Below are 17,980 nucleotides of genomic sequence, written 5' to 3'. Positions count from 1 at the left end.
CCCCTTTACCTGACTTTCAACATGATTTCCACGCTGTTACTCAGGGCGAATCCCACCTCCATAAACTCACTGTCTATAGAATGCGATGAGGCAAACCCAGGCCCTGGGGACAGACGGGCTCCGTGTGCTTGCTCATGGCTGCTCTCATCTTTTAGAAAGCTCTTCTCAGCTGGCCACTAGCCTGCCTTTCAAGGCTCTGGGAAGAACTCCTGGCTTCCTTTCCACAGTTCCCACGGCACCTACATTTACGCTCGCTCATCACGGCTCTTGCTCTTACCACACTGCGAGGGAGTCATCTATTTGTGTGTCTGTCTCCCTGGCTACACCAAGATTCCACAGGGAGAGGAGCGCATCTTACTCACCTCCAAGCACCCAGGCAGAGCCTACCACAGTGGTTCAGGCTCACTGGTACTGAGCTCAGCAACCAGCGAGGAGGGCTGCCCCCCTCACTGCCTACGATGTCCTGGGCTCGCTCTCAACTCTAAGCCACTGCTTTGCATCGCATACCCTCTTCTCTGTATCGCCCATACATTCTTGGCAATGTGGCCTTACGCTGGAGCCTGGTCAACCTACCAGAGGCAACACTCTTGACTGTCCTTCTTCCCAGGAGCTACCACACCCAATGGTTCCTGAGCTAGGAGTGGGATTTCACATCCGCCTCCCCTTGCTATGCCGGGACTTGGTCTGGCTTGAGCTCCCACGGAGCGTGTACGTGTGTGCATGCTGTCACAGCTGCTGTGGGTCTGGAAGGGCTGCTGCCCTGCTGTGTCTGCAGGACAGTATTCCTTGTATTCATTCACAGCCTCTCTGGCTCTTCTTACACTCTTTCTGCCCCTTCTCCAGCTATGATCCCTGAGCCCTGGGACAAGATGGTGCAATACAGATGTTCTTGATGGTGGGTGGGGGTGAGGAGGTCATGGTTGGGTGGAAAGGAGAGGGGACAGGGATCTGGGAGGAGTTGAGGTAGGGTGATTATGGTCAAAACAGTGTGCAAAATTCTCAAAAATAAAAAGAAAAAAAGCTGAAATTACTAACTGAGCAAACACTTCTATAAAGAAGACTAAAGATTTAAAAGGGGGGTCGGTACTCTCTTCTCACCTAAATACACCTCTCAATGACCTAGGATGCATAGGAATCACACCTTTGTAGGCTAGGGGTCAGTGTGGACCAGGTTCAAGGCGGAGGCATCTCTCTTTTATGTCCTGAGTGTCCTTAGGTGGATGCTGGTTATTTCTACGTCCTCACCTGTGAAGTTCAAATGACGCAGAACTGACCATGCCTGTAAACTCTAAACCAACACCGGGCCCAAGCTGACTCTCCTCGAGTTAGAGCTGGTTTGTCTTTGTTTTCCCAATCGATGGCCCATACCATTTTTGCACTTACACACACACACACACTCATACATACCCATACACACACTCCCAAATATACACATACTCACACACACTCAACTCACACACATATACTCACACACACTTACAGACACATACACACATACACACATACACACATACACACATATACACACATGCACACACACATACATACACACTCACACACAAACACAGACACCCAACCCAGTACAGTGACGCAGGCCAAGAAGTGCCATCCATAAGTTAATGAATATATCATTTCAGGAAGTATAAAAGATGACTAGTAGGACAGAGAATGCTGAGTCACAGGAACAAGGCAGACAGTAAGCAGACAGCAAGCAGGAGTGAGAGGCAATCAGCAGGAGCAGGTGGCAGTCAACCTTGGACGGGACAGCCAGGGATGGCCCAGGGACAGCCAGGGATGGCCCAGGGACAGGTGAGCTCCTCCTTGCTCAAGCACGTTTCTTATCCAAGAGTCTGCACACAAACCCGTTCCTGGCTCACTGCACAGCCTGAACACGCACATGCTATGCTGTTCCCGAACCGAGAGGAAACCCACAGACCCAGGCCTACACTCCAAGTTTCAAAGGCACAGGCAAGAAGACCACTGTGTGCTCGCCACGTACCTGGTGGGACTGTGTCTGCCTGTAACTTCAAAGCAGGACTCTCAGGCACCTTACTGCCCCAATGATCCTGACGAGGAAACCGCGTCCAGGGAGGCTACAGAACACATATGAGGTCACGCGCTCCAGTCTGACTCCAGAAGGCACACTCTTTACCACCACGTAAGCTGGCACCTCTACTCCTGAGTTAGTACCACTATGCATCAGCTGAGAGTCCTCAGGCAGGTCACCTAGCTTCTTCAAGCCCTTCTTCCCAACCTATTCAGTGGATGGCTATGTATATTTAGTGTAAGGAGAAAAAAAGATCATAACATAAACACTTTAAGTAGACACCAGGAGATGGGTTCCCTTTCCAACCCACAGCCTAACTTTTTTTTTTTCTTTTCAGCCAAATCCCTCAGTCTCCTTTACTGTGGGGGACCTATCTATGCCACTCTTGGTTGCCCTGCCTGCTGCATACATTCAAGTGTTTTTAGAGACCACAAGAGCTTACAAAATAACCTGGGAAGAGAAAAGGCAGGCAACTGCATGTGGCCTGTTTGAGCACCGTTGGAGAAGCCGGTACAGACAACTTCTGGTGTGCCAATGAATAGTGCATGAGCACAAGGCAGGCCAGCCAGCCCCTGCCAACACAGCATCCACCCTGACTGACAGTCCATGACAGCACCTAGCTCTGCCACACCAGCAAGCCAGGGAAGCTACAGAGGCCAAGTCCAGGGGCCTCTTTGTCTTTGAGGCTGCTTTTAGGCATAGCATAAAGAAGTAAAAGCAAGCGAAAGAAAGTGACAGGCAAGTAAGAGAGGTGGCTCCCACTATGATCCCAGGCCTCTGGAAGCTGAGTTCAAGGCCAGCCTAGCCACACAGCAAAACCCTGTTTCAAAAGTCACATACAAACAAAATGTTACCTTCCTAGAGAAGGAATTATGTCACAAAATTCCTTTATTGTGATAAAGGACACTTCAGCCAAGAAGTACAGACAGGCACTATCTTATTGGAGGAGGGGCACATTTCCATACCATCACCTTTAAGCCCACCAACACTTCTCTGAGATCGATGCTCACAGAGAACTCTTCATAAGCAGTATGACCCGAACATGCTCACCACATGGGATCAGAATGCCTGACTTGTTTCCAGGATATAAAAGCCAATTTCCAGTAGAGTGGATCTAAAGCTACCCAAAGGTCTTTGAAAATACAAGACTAAACACAAGCAAAACTGTATTCCACTGAGTACACTCGGCAGTAAGAAGTCCAAGTAGGCCTTCATCAGCCTCCAAATATAGCAAGTGACCTCGAAAGATGAGCAGAAGGTGGGGGCTTGCGGGAGCCTGAAACGGCACCGCAAGGCTCCACCCAGGCTCCGAGTCATAGCTGGAACGGTGCTGCAAAGAAGCCCTGGCAGTTCTAACAACAGTTCTAAACCCACAAGTGACCAGTGGAGGCCCTCGTGACCAGGACAGTCAGAACACCTGGGAGAGGGTGTGGCCGGCAGCATGTCCTCTAGGCCTGCTCGGCCACTAGAGTACCTGTCTCTCTTCTTGGCAAGCCGTGGCTGGGCAAGGACAAGGACACCAGCCAGCAGATTCCCCAGTGGTGATGGGCCCAATGGCCGCCTGCAGGAAGTGGAGGTAGCCCGGCCCTTCCTGCAGCCATGGTCCTGAGGAGGAAGAGCTACAAAACAACCCAACCCTGTTGGCAAAATACAAACATCCCAGCCACAGCACGGGGGGTTAGGTAAAGCCTAGAAAGGCTCCCCGTAATGTGCAAAAGACAAGCAAGCAGCCTTGGATGGGTACTGCGCCTCAGCAGTGCGCGCTTGCGCACCACTCCCAAGTTCCACGCTCCTGACCAATCGCACCTGCGCACCACTCCAAGTTCGGCACTCCTGACCAATTAAATCACAGATCACCATACAGCGCGGTTTACTGCTCTCACGTTGTCACCTTCAAATACGGTAACTTCCTGCAGGCTCCGGAGAAGTTCTTCAATAAACATGTCAAGGGTGAGTGTGTCAACACCTGAAGCCCTTAGGGACTGTCCCTGCTCCTCTTGGGCTCCCGGAGCGTGACGAGGCCCAGAGCTCTCTCCTTAGTCCACCTTCTCTAGGAAGGCTGGGCACACAGTGTTCATCTCTGACCCATCAGGTCCACTTGCTCACAGGCAAATACCAAAGACAAGACATAAACTTGTCTGCTAACCCTCACCCCCATCCACCCAACCTCTGCAAGACTGGTTTGGAGAATAGCCTATCTGTGTTGGAAATGATGTGACAGAATTCAAGTCTCTGGTTAAATACTTCCTTTTTCCATTTTCACAGGGAAATAAATGAGTCCAGCTGGTCCAAGCCTAACTGGGTAAAAGGCTCTGCTATAAAAACTCAATTGCCAATTAATTATACACAGTGGTGTCTTCCCCAGACCACCTCTTATCCATAAAGAAACCAAGGCAATGACAACTGATCTGGACTTCAGCCTTGGGAATAACAGACCCACGGCAGAGCCAGAGAGATGGCTCAATGGGTAAAAGTGCTTGTTGCAGAAAAGCCTGATCACAAATTTGATCCCTGGGATCCACAGGGAAAGGAAAAAGCCAACTCCCAAACACTGCCTCTTACCTTCACTCGTGGGCCATGACACATGTACACATATGTACACGTATGCACACATGCACACAGCACGCTGCACACCACTAACCACTATATATACACACACAGAAAGTAACAGAAACTAAAATCACGGAAAATTTAAGAAAGAGAAAGAAACTCACCTAAGTCACAAAGTAGAGGGAAGAAGAGATATGGACAGACAGTCATGGCTGTACTCAATCCCACAGCACAGCTCCATGACCCCAAAAAACCTTCCTACTGCCCTGCACTGCCCTCTGAGAAGCACCCAGGCTACGCCAGGCCTCCAGACCCTCCAGAATGGAACACTGAAGAGAAATCAGGCCAGACACACTGGAACACACCTTTAATTCCAGAATCGGAAGGCAGAGGCAGGAGGATCTGAGTTCAAGGCCAACCCTGTCTACGTAGCTACTTCCAGGCCCAGGGTGACAAATAGAGACTTCCTGGAAGAAAACAAACACACACACACACACACACACACACACACACACACCTCCTGAGGCCGGTTTGGTTTAGTCTGTTTCTATAAATGAAAGGGATAAGTGTGATTATGGTTTTTAGGAGTCACAGGCGCATGTGAGGGTACAGGCACAGCCTGGGAATCCTGAGACCGCCACCCTCTTAGTAGAAAGATCGATGATAACAGCACAGCTTCCTGCCCCAACTGGCTGCCCCAGGCTGGCTTAGGACTCTGCAGAACACTCACAACACAGTGTCCACTCAGAGGGTCAGTCAGGGCTCTTCAGTGTCTGCCACCATGGTCATATGATCAGGACTGTTATGAGCCCGAAAGCTCTAGCAGGCTGCTCTCTGCATCATTCTTCAATTCCAGAACCCTGAAACCCCCAATCATAGGGCAGCTAGGGAAGAGGGGCGGTGCTCTCCCCTCTCCTTCTCCTCCCCAGGCTCCCAAGGTGGAGGGTCTTCCCAGGCTCCAGACACAGAGGCAAGAAAGAGAGGGCAGGCTGGACCAAACAAAATAGAGCTCTTGTCAGTTTAAATGGTGCTGGGGCTCCAGGGTCCTCCTCAGGGCCACACCCACAGCCCTGCGCATTTATTTTAAAGCTGTAAGGGAAGTCAATTGCAGTGTCTGGTTAGCCACTGGCTGTGATGTCCCCTTCCCAGAGTTCACCAGAATGAGCCTTTCAGCACCATCTATGATGTAACCGCCCCAGCAGACCCTCCAGTGCAGAAAGCCCCCTCTGCTGGCCATCATCCCCTCTCCTCAACTTCACAGCCGGTCTCAACCATAGTAGCAGGCAGACCAAAGAGGGAAGCAGTGTCTGACAGATGCTGGGGGGGGGGGGGGGGGGGGGGGAGAAGCTCCTACTGCTCAGCAGAAACTTCAATACTCCCACCTTTTACTGAGGAAAAGTCCACCTCCTCCCATCTTTGCCCTGGTGATCCCTTCCACAGTCTCCCTCCTCCCATCTTTCCCCTGGGGATTCCCTTCTTTCATTCTTTTTAATGATGCAGCAGTCTCTCGTCCTCTTGTGCAAGTCTAAGCAGCCAATGAAGAAAAGTCATTCTATGCTGGAGAATACTGCTTTCCTGTCTTGAACAGTTGCCTCTGCACGCCTTCAGACAGCTGAACCACCCTTAAGATAACATGACTGAGCCTCACCCGGACAGCAACGTCATCCTGCACAATGGTGTATCCAAGCACCTAGGTGGCAGAGGACTCTGAGAAATGGAGCCAAAGTCTGACAGAGGGATGGACTGGAAAATTCACCTAAATCCATCTAGGGAAAGTCCACTAGATGAATTTAGGTGAATTTCCACACAATGTCCCCTCTAATCCCCACATAATTCCCAGACTGTGCTCTAATTATCTTTGGGAGCTAAACACCAAGAAAGAAGCAGGCGCCCAACTTTCCAGCTAGAGCAGAAAAGCAGCACGTGCCTTCCTGCAGACCTCAGCGAAAGCGCCAGCGCGACAAGGAGAAAACCCTGGCACTAGCTGGGAGTGTCGGGAGTGGTGGCGCGCGCCTTTAATCCCAGGGCTTGGGGGGCAGAGGCAGGCGGATCTCTAAATTCAAGGCCAGCCTGGTCTATAGATGGAGTTCCAGGACAGTCAGGGTTAAACAAAGAAACCCTGTCTTGAAAACAAACAACAACAACAAGCCTGAGCGCTAAGGACAGGCTGTAGGTGGGAGATTCACTTCCCCAATCCCTGAACCACTTCCATTCTCTCTGGTCCTACCAGTCTGGTTGGGTTTTATCTATTTAATTATTCATACTCTCCAAATTTAAATTTTTTATTCAGTTCTGTCCACTCCCCCCAACCCCCCAAGTAACGACTGTCCACTGCAGAGGGTGGGGGAGGGGCAGAGAGACTAACAGGTGTCAGGACTTCAAACCCAGCCCACTAAGCCACGACACTCCCCAGAATAAGACCCTAGGTCTTATTTGCTTTCAGCCGAGGGCTTTCTGCCACGTCCTTGCCCTGGGAACTCACTATGCCCTAGTGTGTCATGTATGAAACAGGGTTAATACCTAGAATAGGTTAAACACATCTATGAGGAGGAAACACATGATGTGCACCTAGCCCAGGCACTGAGGCACTGACTGACAATCAAAGAACAGTGACATCGCTTACCAGCACTTGGGAAAGCACAGTGGCCGGCCCGTAAACCCTCAGCACAAGAACAAGAGGGGTGTGGACCAGTGGCTTCCTTCAAAGGTGTCAATGGAATACAAGACAAAAAAAAAAAAAATCCAACACAAGGATCAATGGATGTGAACTCAGGGCCAATCGCATCACTTCCGTTTCTTCTTCTATAAGTTGGGGGAACACTGTACTATATCATTTGACTGCATTACAGGCAAGTAAGAGTCAATGTCATGGGGTTGGAGGCGTGGCTGAGTGGTGAGCGCTGGCCCAGCTGAGAGAGGCCCAGGCACCTGCCTCCAGAGAGAATCAATCAGTGAAGAAAAGGAAGTTCACCTCATCAAAGAAAAAGCAGTAACTGAATCCAGAGTCTGCTTCTGTAAAAATGTCACGCCCAGTATCACGCAGCATAAACAAACCAGTGATGGCTCCTATTTTTCCAAGTACATTAGCTCTGATAGCCTTTTAATCTGCTCACAGGACCAGCTGCAAGAAGGGAGGAGGCAAACGGTGGCTCCTTGCCGAGCCCAGAGCAGAGTCCACGAAAGCTAAGCGGCTACTCCTGCCTGCTGGCTACTCCTGCCTGCTGGTCCAGCTTCTGCCATCCTGGCCTCTTCTCAGATGTCAATGCCTGGAAAAATTAAGTCAGGATTCTAGCTCCACTTGGACATGTCAATCCGCGGAGTACAATCCTCACCTCCAAGAGTAATCAACAGATCAAAGAAAGGGTCAGCTCTCCTACTGAGTGGAGTGAGGCAAGCAGGCAGCAGGATCTCTTCTAGTACAGGCGCCATCCTCTCTTTCACAGTGCAACCCTAGATCTGGAGAGATGGATGGCTCAGCAGCTAAGAGCACTGACTGTTCTTCCAGGAGCCTGATGTTCAACTCCCAGCACCCATGTCTGACAGCTCACAACCACCTGTAGCTCCAGCTCCAGAGGTCTAATGACCCCTTCTGGCTTCCGAGGGCACCTGCACACACATGTGGACACACACAGACACACACACATACCTTTAAGTAAAAGTGAATATGTAAAATGCAACATACTGCTGGGTAGACTGGTCACACCTGACATCTCTGCAGTCATGAAGTAGACGCAGGAGGATCAGGAGCTCGCCTGCCACAAAGCATGATCAGGTTGGCCATCCTTGGCTATAATAGGGAGTCCAAGGTTAGCCCAAAATATACAAGACCCTCTGTCCAAAAAAAAAAAAAAAAAAAAAGGAGCCAGCCTGGGTTACTTAGCCAGTTCAGGCCAGACTGGAATACACATAAAGAAACCCTGTCTCTAAAGAAAACAAGCCAGGCAGTGGTGGGCACAAGCCTTTAATTCCAGCCCTCAGGAGGCAGAGGTGAGTGGATCTCCTTGAGTTCAGAGGTCAGCTTGATCTACAAAGTGGGTTCTAGGACAGGAAGGGCTACACAAAGAAAACTTGTCTTAAAAAAACCAAACCAAACCAAAAACAAGAAAATGCATGAGACAGCTGGAAAACCTCGATTTTTCTCGATTAATTCTTCCCAATCCAGAAGTGTTTCACTTATAGCCTCTTACTTTAGTCTAGAAAGCTAAAAGTGGGAAGGGGAGGGCTGATTTCCTAGTTGGGGGGCTGGGGGGTGCAAGAGGCCCAACTCCATCCCCCACCCAGGTCTTCCAATCAAAGAGCAAAGATAGAGATAGATAGATAGTTTTTTGTTTTTTTGTTTTTTACTGAACACCTACTATGTGGGAAGCACTGTGCAGCGTCCTGGTAGGGTGAAAGCCCCAACCAGTTAGCAGTCAAGTTTTAGACTTTTCAAAAGTTAGCACTCTAGCTGAGGAACTAGGTCCAAGTTATAAACGATTCTTTGCAGAACCAACCAAACTGTCTTAGCTATAATTCTGAAATCAACACGTGCTATTAGTATACCACTAAAAGGCAGTCTAGGACTTTTACAACCTCGAGCATAAGAAATGCTCACTGGAAGGCTAGAATAACTGACTTGAGTGCATGTGGCAATCCAATATGGAATTTATGATATCCTCTTCAAGGCCCTTGGGAGATGCGCTCACAGAAGTGAGGAACAGCATCCTTTGTGGCCCGGTCATAGTGAACTTACTCCTGCCGGCAACAACAATCTCTAAGATGCCTTTCTCATCATAAAATCTCACTCTCTCTCACCATCAACCTAAACGACTGTGTCATACACACACGGATGTCCTGGTATTTAAATGCTACTCTCTCCAACCATCCACGGCACGCTTTAAATAAACAAAGCAAAACCAAACAACAACAAAAACCCACTATCTATAATGATCTCCACTGCTCTGCATTAATCCGTTTCACACAAGTCATAATTAATGGCTGAGTTAAGCACCAAAATCAAAGCAATACGGATGTGGTGTGCATTCTTGGAAATAACTTTCTGTCTTCAGACTGGGAGGGGGGGATCAGCCAAGATACAAGGCTGACCCACGATCCCAAATGCGCTGAGGCTCCTGAAGGACCCCCTTCTTCCCAGCAACAATTGTGAAAGAGCTCGATGATACTAAGCCTGCCAAGCAGAGACGCCAGAAACCTGCAATCGGCCATCACGCCGGCGGTCTGAAAACACCAGACAAGCCCATATCTGGGTAGGGCTCTCTCCAAGGTTATTCTTAAGCTAGTGATGTCTAGTGTGCCATGGGGACCTCCAACAGTGTTGTCACTTTCTAAGGCAGTTAGGGAGGGGGACCGCGACGAGATAAGAGGCCTCGGTGGCTGCCTGTAGCCCACTCAGTCTACCACCAGACGGAAATGTCAAGAGTTCTCTCTCATGGCCACCTGCCATAAACGTCCTCAGCAACCTACACACTGCGCCTGCTGGGCTCTCCAGACTAGGGACATCGCGGAGCACAGTCCCACTCCCCAGGCTGGGTCTTCTACCCTACAAAGCCTCCTTGGGCACACCCAGCCCAAGCCACTCAGTCCCATTCCTACTAGCGAGATGGCTCTCTTAAGCTCTCCCAGGGCGCGACCTGACCTAGCACCCGATTTCTGGAGGTCAGGGACCCGGACACGGGCCCGGCAGAGCGGGAAGCGCAGAGGGGCTTCCTCGCCTGAGCCGCAGCTCCGCCAGCGCTCCGGACGCACGCGTCCGCCAGAGGGAGGCACAAGGCACCGGGCGGGTTGGGATCCCGGGGCTGCCCGGGCGGGACGTGTCCAGCCACGCATCGGGGCGCCGCGGCCACCCGCGCCAAAGCCGCCCGTGGGCCAGCCGTCGACCACCGGCACACCGAGGCGCAGCGTGGGCGGGATTGTGGTTGCTCCCCCAGAGCACGGCGCTCACCTCTGCTTCATGCTGCTGTGTCCTCGTGGCCGGCGGGGCCACCCAGCCGCGCGCCGGGACACGCAGCCGCAGCCCCCGCGCGCTAGCCCGCAGCGTCCGGCGCGGCAGCAGCAGCAGTAGCGGCGGCAGGAGCGGCGCCGCCGGGGCGGGGCCAGCACATGGGAGGGCGGGGGCTGCGGCCCTCCAGGCTGGACTACCGACCACAACGGGGGCGCGGGTGCTCAGTGCTCCCGCAGCTCACTCCTGCTCCTCGTACTCAGAGACCCGGTTGTCACCTCCAGGGTTGGTCGTGAAGAAATCTCACGGGTCACAAGCAGAAGGTAAAGAAATGCATAGCTGCCAATCCCTCCTCCTTGCTCTCTCCCCCCCTCGGCATGGACCATATGGTACATTCCTAAAAGCCCAACGGTGTAGGAGAGGAACGAGGTGATTGGCTGGGAATCTTGGAAGGGGCGAGAAGCTACACAAAAGGGCCAACGGGATAACACCAGGGGCATATCAAAGCCGGCCAGACCCGGGATGGGAGGACGCCCTTAAAGGGGACTTGTTTGTTGCCCTCAGAAGCTGCCACAAAAACAAAGCTAGAATTTTCTTCCTGATCTCATCCCAGATGAGACAAAGAAGGGGAGTCTCCGATTTTCGGAGTAATAGCTATAGAAAACTTCAGAGAATTGAATCTATATTGAATCTATTTGACTGTGAGTGGATAACTCCAACTCCCTACCTCAGTTTCCTTTTTCAATCGGATGAGACTGTTAGATCACACTTGACCTCTAGGAAGCCTTTCTCTTATTTCCTCATCTCTTTCAAGAGATTATTAATCTCTTCAATTCCGGGCATCTTAAAGAACTGTGGTTGAAAGCGGGTAGACTTTCTAACACCACTTCTGTACGGACATTACAGGGAGACAGATTGGACTATTCTTTCAAGTTTTTTCCATACATTAAGGTGCATTTTTCCTACCGGGGTATAGATAGATAGATAGATAGATAGATAGATAGATAGATAGATAGATAGATAGATTAGAGTCCAGCGCTCCTAAAGTCTAATGAAGTTTCAGTTGATTCTTCACTAGCCTGCTGGACTGTGCAGGATTCCGATCTTCAGCCACAAATCCCACCAGCTGAATAGTTTGTTCCTGGCCGAAGTCTGTACAGCACACTACTCAATTATGCAGGGGTCCCCTTGTTTTCTGTTTTGTTTTGTTTTTCTTTTCTTTTCTTTTTTCAGTCACCCTCCATGTCTAGCTGAAGACCTACAAACATCCCTAAAGTTCCCCCACCTCCTTACTCCAGGAAGCTCAACTGGTTCAGACCAATTCCACTCCGTTTGCATAGAGTGTCCTGTGGCACTGGAGGGCGTATGTGAAGGTCAGAGGACAGCTTTTAAGAATCAGTTCTCTCCTGCCGTGGGTTCTGGGGATCAAATTCACAGGCCCTCTGCTTTTATTTCAGAAGTTTTCAGCCTGCACTCCTCAGCTTCCAAACTGTAAGATAGCCAGGATGCTTTTCCTGAGAGTTCCTCTTGCAGCCAGACAACCAGTCTTCCAACTATTGTCCAAAGACACGGAGAAAGTCTGAATCTGCTAGGTAGCCCCCAGAATGGACTAATTGTAGTTACTGACATCTAAGAACTCCCATCTCTACCTTGTGTCCCTGTGACCGTAATTTTCCGTGTTTTCTGCCCCCAAACGTCATCCTAGTACCCAGCAGCTGCTCCTGCTGGTGTTTATTAACTGTTATGGTTTAGATAAGTAGTGTCCTTCAGAAAGGCTCGTGTATTAGATGCTGGGGCCCCAGCTGGCTTGCTATTTTGGGAGGTGCTGGAAACTTTAGGAGGCGGGGCCTAACTGGCTGAAGTAGGTCATTAGGAGTTATCTTGTCCCCTGGCCTCTTCCCATTCGCCATGAGGTCCACGGGTTCCTCCTGCCATGCAGCTCTTCCTGCAAGCAGGGGCACCACCGTCAACAGAGCCAGGGACCAAAGATGGAAATCACGAATTAAAAGAATTCCTCCCTTAAACTGTTTAAGTCAGGGATGTTTCTCATAACTGTGAAGAAACTGACTAAACACAGTATATCAGTACTGTTAGGAGAGGTTTATATGCGTCTTTTCATTCCAACCTCACACCAATGCTATGAAGGGCGTTATTTCTATTCATACTGTTCGTTATTCCTCCTGGGGGTGGGGGTGGGGGGCAATGAAGAAGCTAATCTGTACAGACAGAGAGGCCTGACTCTGATGACCACCCTCATAATCCTGCGGTACAGCACTGTGCTGGAGGTGGGGAGGACTTTTGTTCTGTTTGTTAACCTGACATGTGCTGGGAGTGGGGTGGGGGGAGGGTATTTGGGAAGAGGGTGTCTCAACTAAGGAATTACTGTCAGGTTGGCCTGTAGGCAACTTTGTATGGCATTTTCTTGATTAACAATTGATCTAAGAGGGCCCAGCCAACTGTGGGCAGTGCCACCCCTGGGCAGGTGGTCCTGGGCTCTCTTAAGAAAGCAGACTGAGCAGCACAGGGAATAAGCCGGTAAGCAGCACCCTCCATGGCCTCTGCATCAGCTCCTGTCTTGACTTCCCTTCATGGTGGACCACATTTAGAAGCTGAGATAAATGCTTGCCTCAAAGTTGCTTTTGGCCATGATGTTTTATCACAGAGATCAAAAGTGAACTGTGACAAATGTTGTCTCCTATTGTTCATAAATCTACTTCATGTCAATAAAAGATGATGCCAAGCTGGGGACTCCGTGGTAGAGTGAATTTTAGCTTGCTTGAAGCCCCAGGTTTGATCTCCAGCAAAAGGGAGGGAAAGGGGGAGAAAGGAAAAGGAGAAAAGGAAGCAAGGGGGAGGGAAAGGAGGGGAGGGGAGGGGAGAGCAGAGCAGAGGAGGGGAGGGAAAGGAGGAGGAGGAGGGGAGGGAAGAGTAGAGAAGAGAAGGGGAGGGAAGGGGGAGGAGGGGAGGGAAAGGGGGAGGGGGAGGGAAGGGAGGAGGAAGGGGAGGAGGGAGGGGAGGAGGAGAGATAATTTCAAAACTTAGTTTCTATGCTTGCAATGTCATATAAATATCAAAACAAGACTGTGTGGAGGACTGGCAAAAGTTTGTCTCCACAAGGAAGGAAAGAAACTACAGCTCGCAAAGCACACCAACTTAGTCAAAGTTAAGAAAGCTGCTAAATAACGTTGCCTGAACTTGGGAGGCAGAGGCAGGAGGATTGTAAGTCCCAGGTCAGACTGGTGTACGTTCCAAGATCCTGTCTGAGAAAAACCAGAGCTTTGGGCTGTCACTCAGCGGTAGAGTAGTCACATAGCATATGAATTGCCTCGGGTTCTGTCCCGGAGACCTCTAAAAATAAAGAAATGGAGCAGGGCTTTCCAACGTGTACATCCTGTCCGCTGCAATCTCACACTCCCTCACAATTCTTTCACAACATGTAACAAGTAGGCAGCAGTCCAAAGCAACAGAGGAAAGAAATACAGAATAGCAAAGTGTGTGCTGGAGAGTTCAGGGGCCGCCATGTAAGAAGCCTAACTTACAGTGAGCTTGGGTCTCTGCCACATTGGTTGGTTCAATAGCAGAGGAGAGACAAAGTTCCTACCACTGAGTGCTCGGACTGGAATGAGCCCTGCGTCCATGAAGAAGGGCAGTGTGCATTGCCTCTGAACAGGATGTCTAGCAAAATAACCCTCCTCACTGGCAGAATACGAACCTGAAAATACAGGTTGGGCTAACTATTTCATTCTTTTTAAGCTGTTGAAATCCTAGTAAGATTGTGTGGAGGTGGGCTGGCAAGACAGCTCAGTGGATAAAGGGGTCTGCCTCTAAGCCCAAGGACCTGAGTTCTGTCACTGGGACCTGCATGGTAGAGAGAATGAACCAATTGATCTAGGTTGCCGTCTGACTACCGCGCTTGTACGAATGAATATTGTTTTGTTTTTTAACCTAAGGGGTCAGGCGCTGAGTGCTTGCCTAGCTCAATCCCAGCACTTGCACATGGGAGGCAGAGGCAGGGGGATCTCTGTGAGTTTGAGACCAACTTCATACTGATTCCTAGAGTCCTAGAATACCCAAGGGCTATAGCGTGAAACTCTGTCTTACTTTTTTTTTTTTTGGTTTTTTCGAGACAGGGTTTCTCTGTGTAGCCCTGGCTGTCCTGAAACTCACTTTGTAGACCAGGCTGGCCTCGAACTCAAGAAATCTGCCTGCCTCTGCCTCCCAAGTGCTGGGATTAAAAGCTGTCTTAAAATTTTTTAAATCATATTTATTCATTTATTTATGTGTGTGGAGGTCAAAAGACAACCTGTAGGAAGCGGTTCTCTCCTGCCAACATCTCAGTCCCAGTGACAGAACTTAGGTGGTCAGGCTTGTTGGCAACCCCTTTTACCCACTGAGCCATCTGGCTATCTCACTCCCATGCTCTCACTCCCAGCTGCTAGGGTTTCAACCTTAATGTCCCCCTCCCCCAGAGAATTCTCAAGCCTCCTTTAACTTAGAAACTCCCAGGATGCCTTGGACAGGTGCAGATGTGAGACAGGAAAAGCAAAAAGCAAGTGCAGGGTGGCTTAGAACAAAGTTCATTCTTGTTTGTTTATTTGTTTGTTTTTTGTTTTTCGAGACAGGGTTTCTCTGTGTAGCCCTGGCTGTCCTGGAACTCACTCTATAGACCAGGCTGGCCTCGAACTCAGAAATCCACCTGCCTCTGCCTCCCAAGTGCTGGGATTAAAGGCGTGTGCCACCACGCCCGGCACAAAGTTCATTCTTGAACGTTCTTAGGCGTTCTAGCAGAGACAAGGATGGCGTGCTTCAAGTCCTTGCCTCTGGGGCTGGAGAGATGACTCAGTTAAAAGGACCCAGGTTTGGTTCCTAGTACCATATGGAGGCTAACAGCCATTTGTAACTTTAGTACTAGTGGGGCTGAAGTCCTTTCTTCTGGTCTCCAGGAGCATCAGGCATGCACATGGGACACAGTCTTACATGCAGGCAAAATACCCTCCTCCTCCTCATCATCATCATCATGTATCCTTTTTAAAAGTCCTTGCCTTTCTCTTCTATACCAAAGTCCTAGCTTTGAACTAGACTGTTGGAAGACACCTAAGGGGTACACAAAGAGCAGTGTCCCCAAACTGGAAACACTCCTGGGCTCTGAGTTGATCACTGGACTATCTCACAAGACTTTAACACACACACACACATACACACACATACACACATACACACACATACACACACACATACACACACACACATACACACACACACATACACACACACACATACATACACACACATACACGCACACACACATACATACACACACACATACACACACACCACACACACACATACACACACATATACACACGCACACACACATACACACACCACACACACACACGCCTTTTACTTTCCAATTCCCAATCCACAAGTCTTTTTACCCTGCTGGCAGAAAGGAAATTGAAATACAACTTGACAAAACCACATGTCTATGTCTGCATCAGATCCTCTCACAGTACAATAACCCCGAAGCTGAGAAAGGTTTCCTCAAGTTCACCGGACTGTGTATGCTTTGCAACAACCGGGAGTTCCATATAGCAATAGTGGGTAAAACCAAGATGCAATGACTAGGGGGATACATTACTTGCCAAAGCCCCTGAGCAATCTAAAGCCATCATCCTACCTCTCACTAGAGCCACCACCTCACTTACCACTGCAGAATCCACTGGCCTCAGAGAAAGACTTCCCCAAGCCAGCTCCAGCGGCTTCTGATGGTCTCTAGAAACTCAGTGACTTTTGCCAACAGGGGTTTAGGTTTTCTTGGGCTTACATCTGTTTTTAGTGGTGGTGAGAACAGGACCTGGGTTTTTGCACATGCTAGACAGTGAGTTACATACAACCTTAGTCCCAGATGTATCTCTTCATTACAGTTGCACATCAGGAAGCCATTCTATAGCTGTGTACGAACACAGGTTCATAGGGGCACATGTGCCTGGGTTCTCTCAGTCTCTGTATCCGTCCAGACTCAATGCTGTATCTTGTAGAAACCACAAGTATACCTTCCCTAGCAAAGAGAACAAGAATCGACTCAGGGTTTCCATTTCTTCTTGCTTAGGGTAGTGTTCTTTCTATATTAAGAATACTAAGGGTGGGAGGGGTGGCTCAATGAGCCTGAGGACTTGATCCCCTGAACACACGTGGTGGAAGGAGAAAACCAAGTCTCACAAGTTGTCTTCTGACCTCCACAAGCATGGCCGCACATATATACAAAATAATCCGTGTAATAAGAACATAAATAAACACATTGCCTGTCCACCTTTTAGATAAAATCAAGTGCAAAGTCTAAATGCATTAGGGAAGTGTAGTGGCACAGACCAGTAATCTTGACACTGAGGTAGGAGGATAAGAGTCAAAGCTAGCCTGGGCCGCCATAGACCCTGCCTCAGAAACAAACCAACAAAAATGAAAATAACAACAACAGAAATACATTCCAACAAAAATTAAAATAACAACAACAGAAATACATCAGGGGGTTCCACAGTGTCCACTGTGACCCAGGCTGCCGTGCTGCTCTCTTGCTTCATACCCTGTGACCTCGGAGCTCAACAGGAACTCTCTATGGCGGCAACAGTTCAACCCGGGTGACAGTTGCTTTCCTGTACTCAACCCCAGCTACCCTGCAACCGGGAGGATCTGCTTGCAGAGGAAGCTGCAGGCCCACGGACTGTGATGACCTGGGAGCAGTGCTAGCCCAGTAAGGGAGAAGGTCACCTTCCCCAGCACCAGCTCCAAGCGCTGCTGTGTGGACAGCAGCACCCCCTTCCTACAGGGCTGTGACCTCACTGCCACCGGGGGCTGCTGCCTCTGAGGTAGCAGATACAAAGAGTGTAACCTTCCAACAGTGATTAACAAATTAATGGGATTCTTTGGTCATTGCGGGACATTTATAACTGAAGTGGGAAGGAATCTCATATGGCTCTTTAGCACCTATAAGCTTTCAGAACTGAATCCAAAACTCAAAACACTTCTTCAAATGGGATGATAATGGTGATGATATAATTATTATATTATCATCATCACCTTCTTCTTCATCACTGTTATTCCCAAATGTCAATAAACATTAAATGCAGATTTAACTTAAGTAGTTTTTTTTTTTCCCACCTGTTCATTTGACCTGGCAATTAAAGGTGGTAAATCTTGTTGGCTAGGGCTGGAGAGACGGCTCAGTGGCACTTGCTACTCTTCCAGAAGACCTGGGATTCATTCAGTTTCTAGCACTCAAGAGGCAGGTCACAACAACCTGTAACTTCAATTTTAGGAGCTCCAACTCCCTCTGCTGGTCTCCATTGGCACTGCACTTACACTGACACACATGCCTACCTGTAGAGGAAGCAGTCATATACATATATCATAAAAAATTAGTAAACCTTTTGAGAAGAAATAATAAA

The 17,980-nt window shown here is 49.4% G+C and overlaps 1 protein-coding gene across 11 annotated transcripts in view; it reads right to left on the bottom strand.

The window, feature by feature from the left end:
• Mical3 (microtubule associated monooxygenase, calponin and LIM domain containing 3) overlaps positions 1-17,980 on the bottom strand; it is a 192,489-nt gene that overhangs the window by 163,230 nt on the left and 11,279 nt on the right. For 9 of the 11 annotated variants that reach the window (XM_085839992.1, XM_085839998.1, XM_085839997.1 and 6 more), the window contains exon 1: positions 10,539-10,675. The exons of 1 other annotated variant lie outside the window; for it this stretch is intronic. The gene's annotated coding sequence lies outside the window, so the exon portion shown is untranslated. Of the gene's footprint in view, positions 1-7,220; positions 7,244-10,538; positions 10,676-17,980 lie in introns of those variants that run through there. One more of the 11 variants, XM_085839995.1, reaches the window with a different exon arrangement.

The sequence above is a fragment of the Mus caroli genome, unplaced genomic scaffold (genome assembly GCF_978045245.1).
Source record: "Mus caroli unplaced genomic scaffold, Mus_caroli_1 scaffold_7, whole genome shotgun sequence".
NCBI lineage: Eukaryota > Metazoa > Chordata > Mammalia > Rodentia > Muridae > Mus > Mus caroli.
Note: the sequence above shows the minus strand (reverse complement) of the source record. Positions and strands in the feature narration are given on the sequence as shown.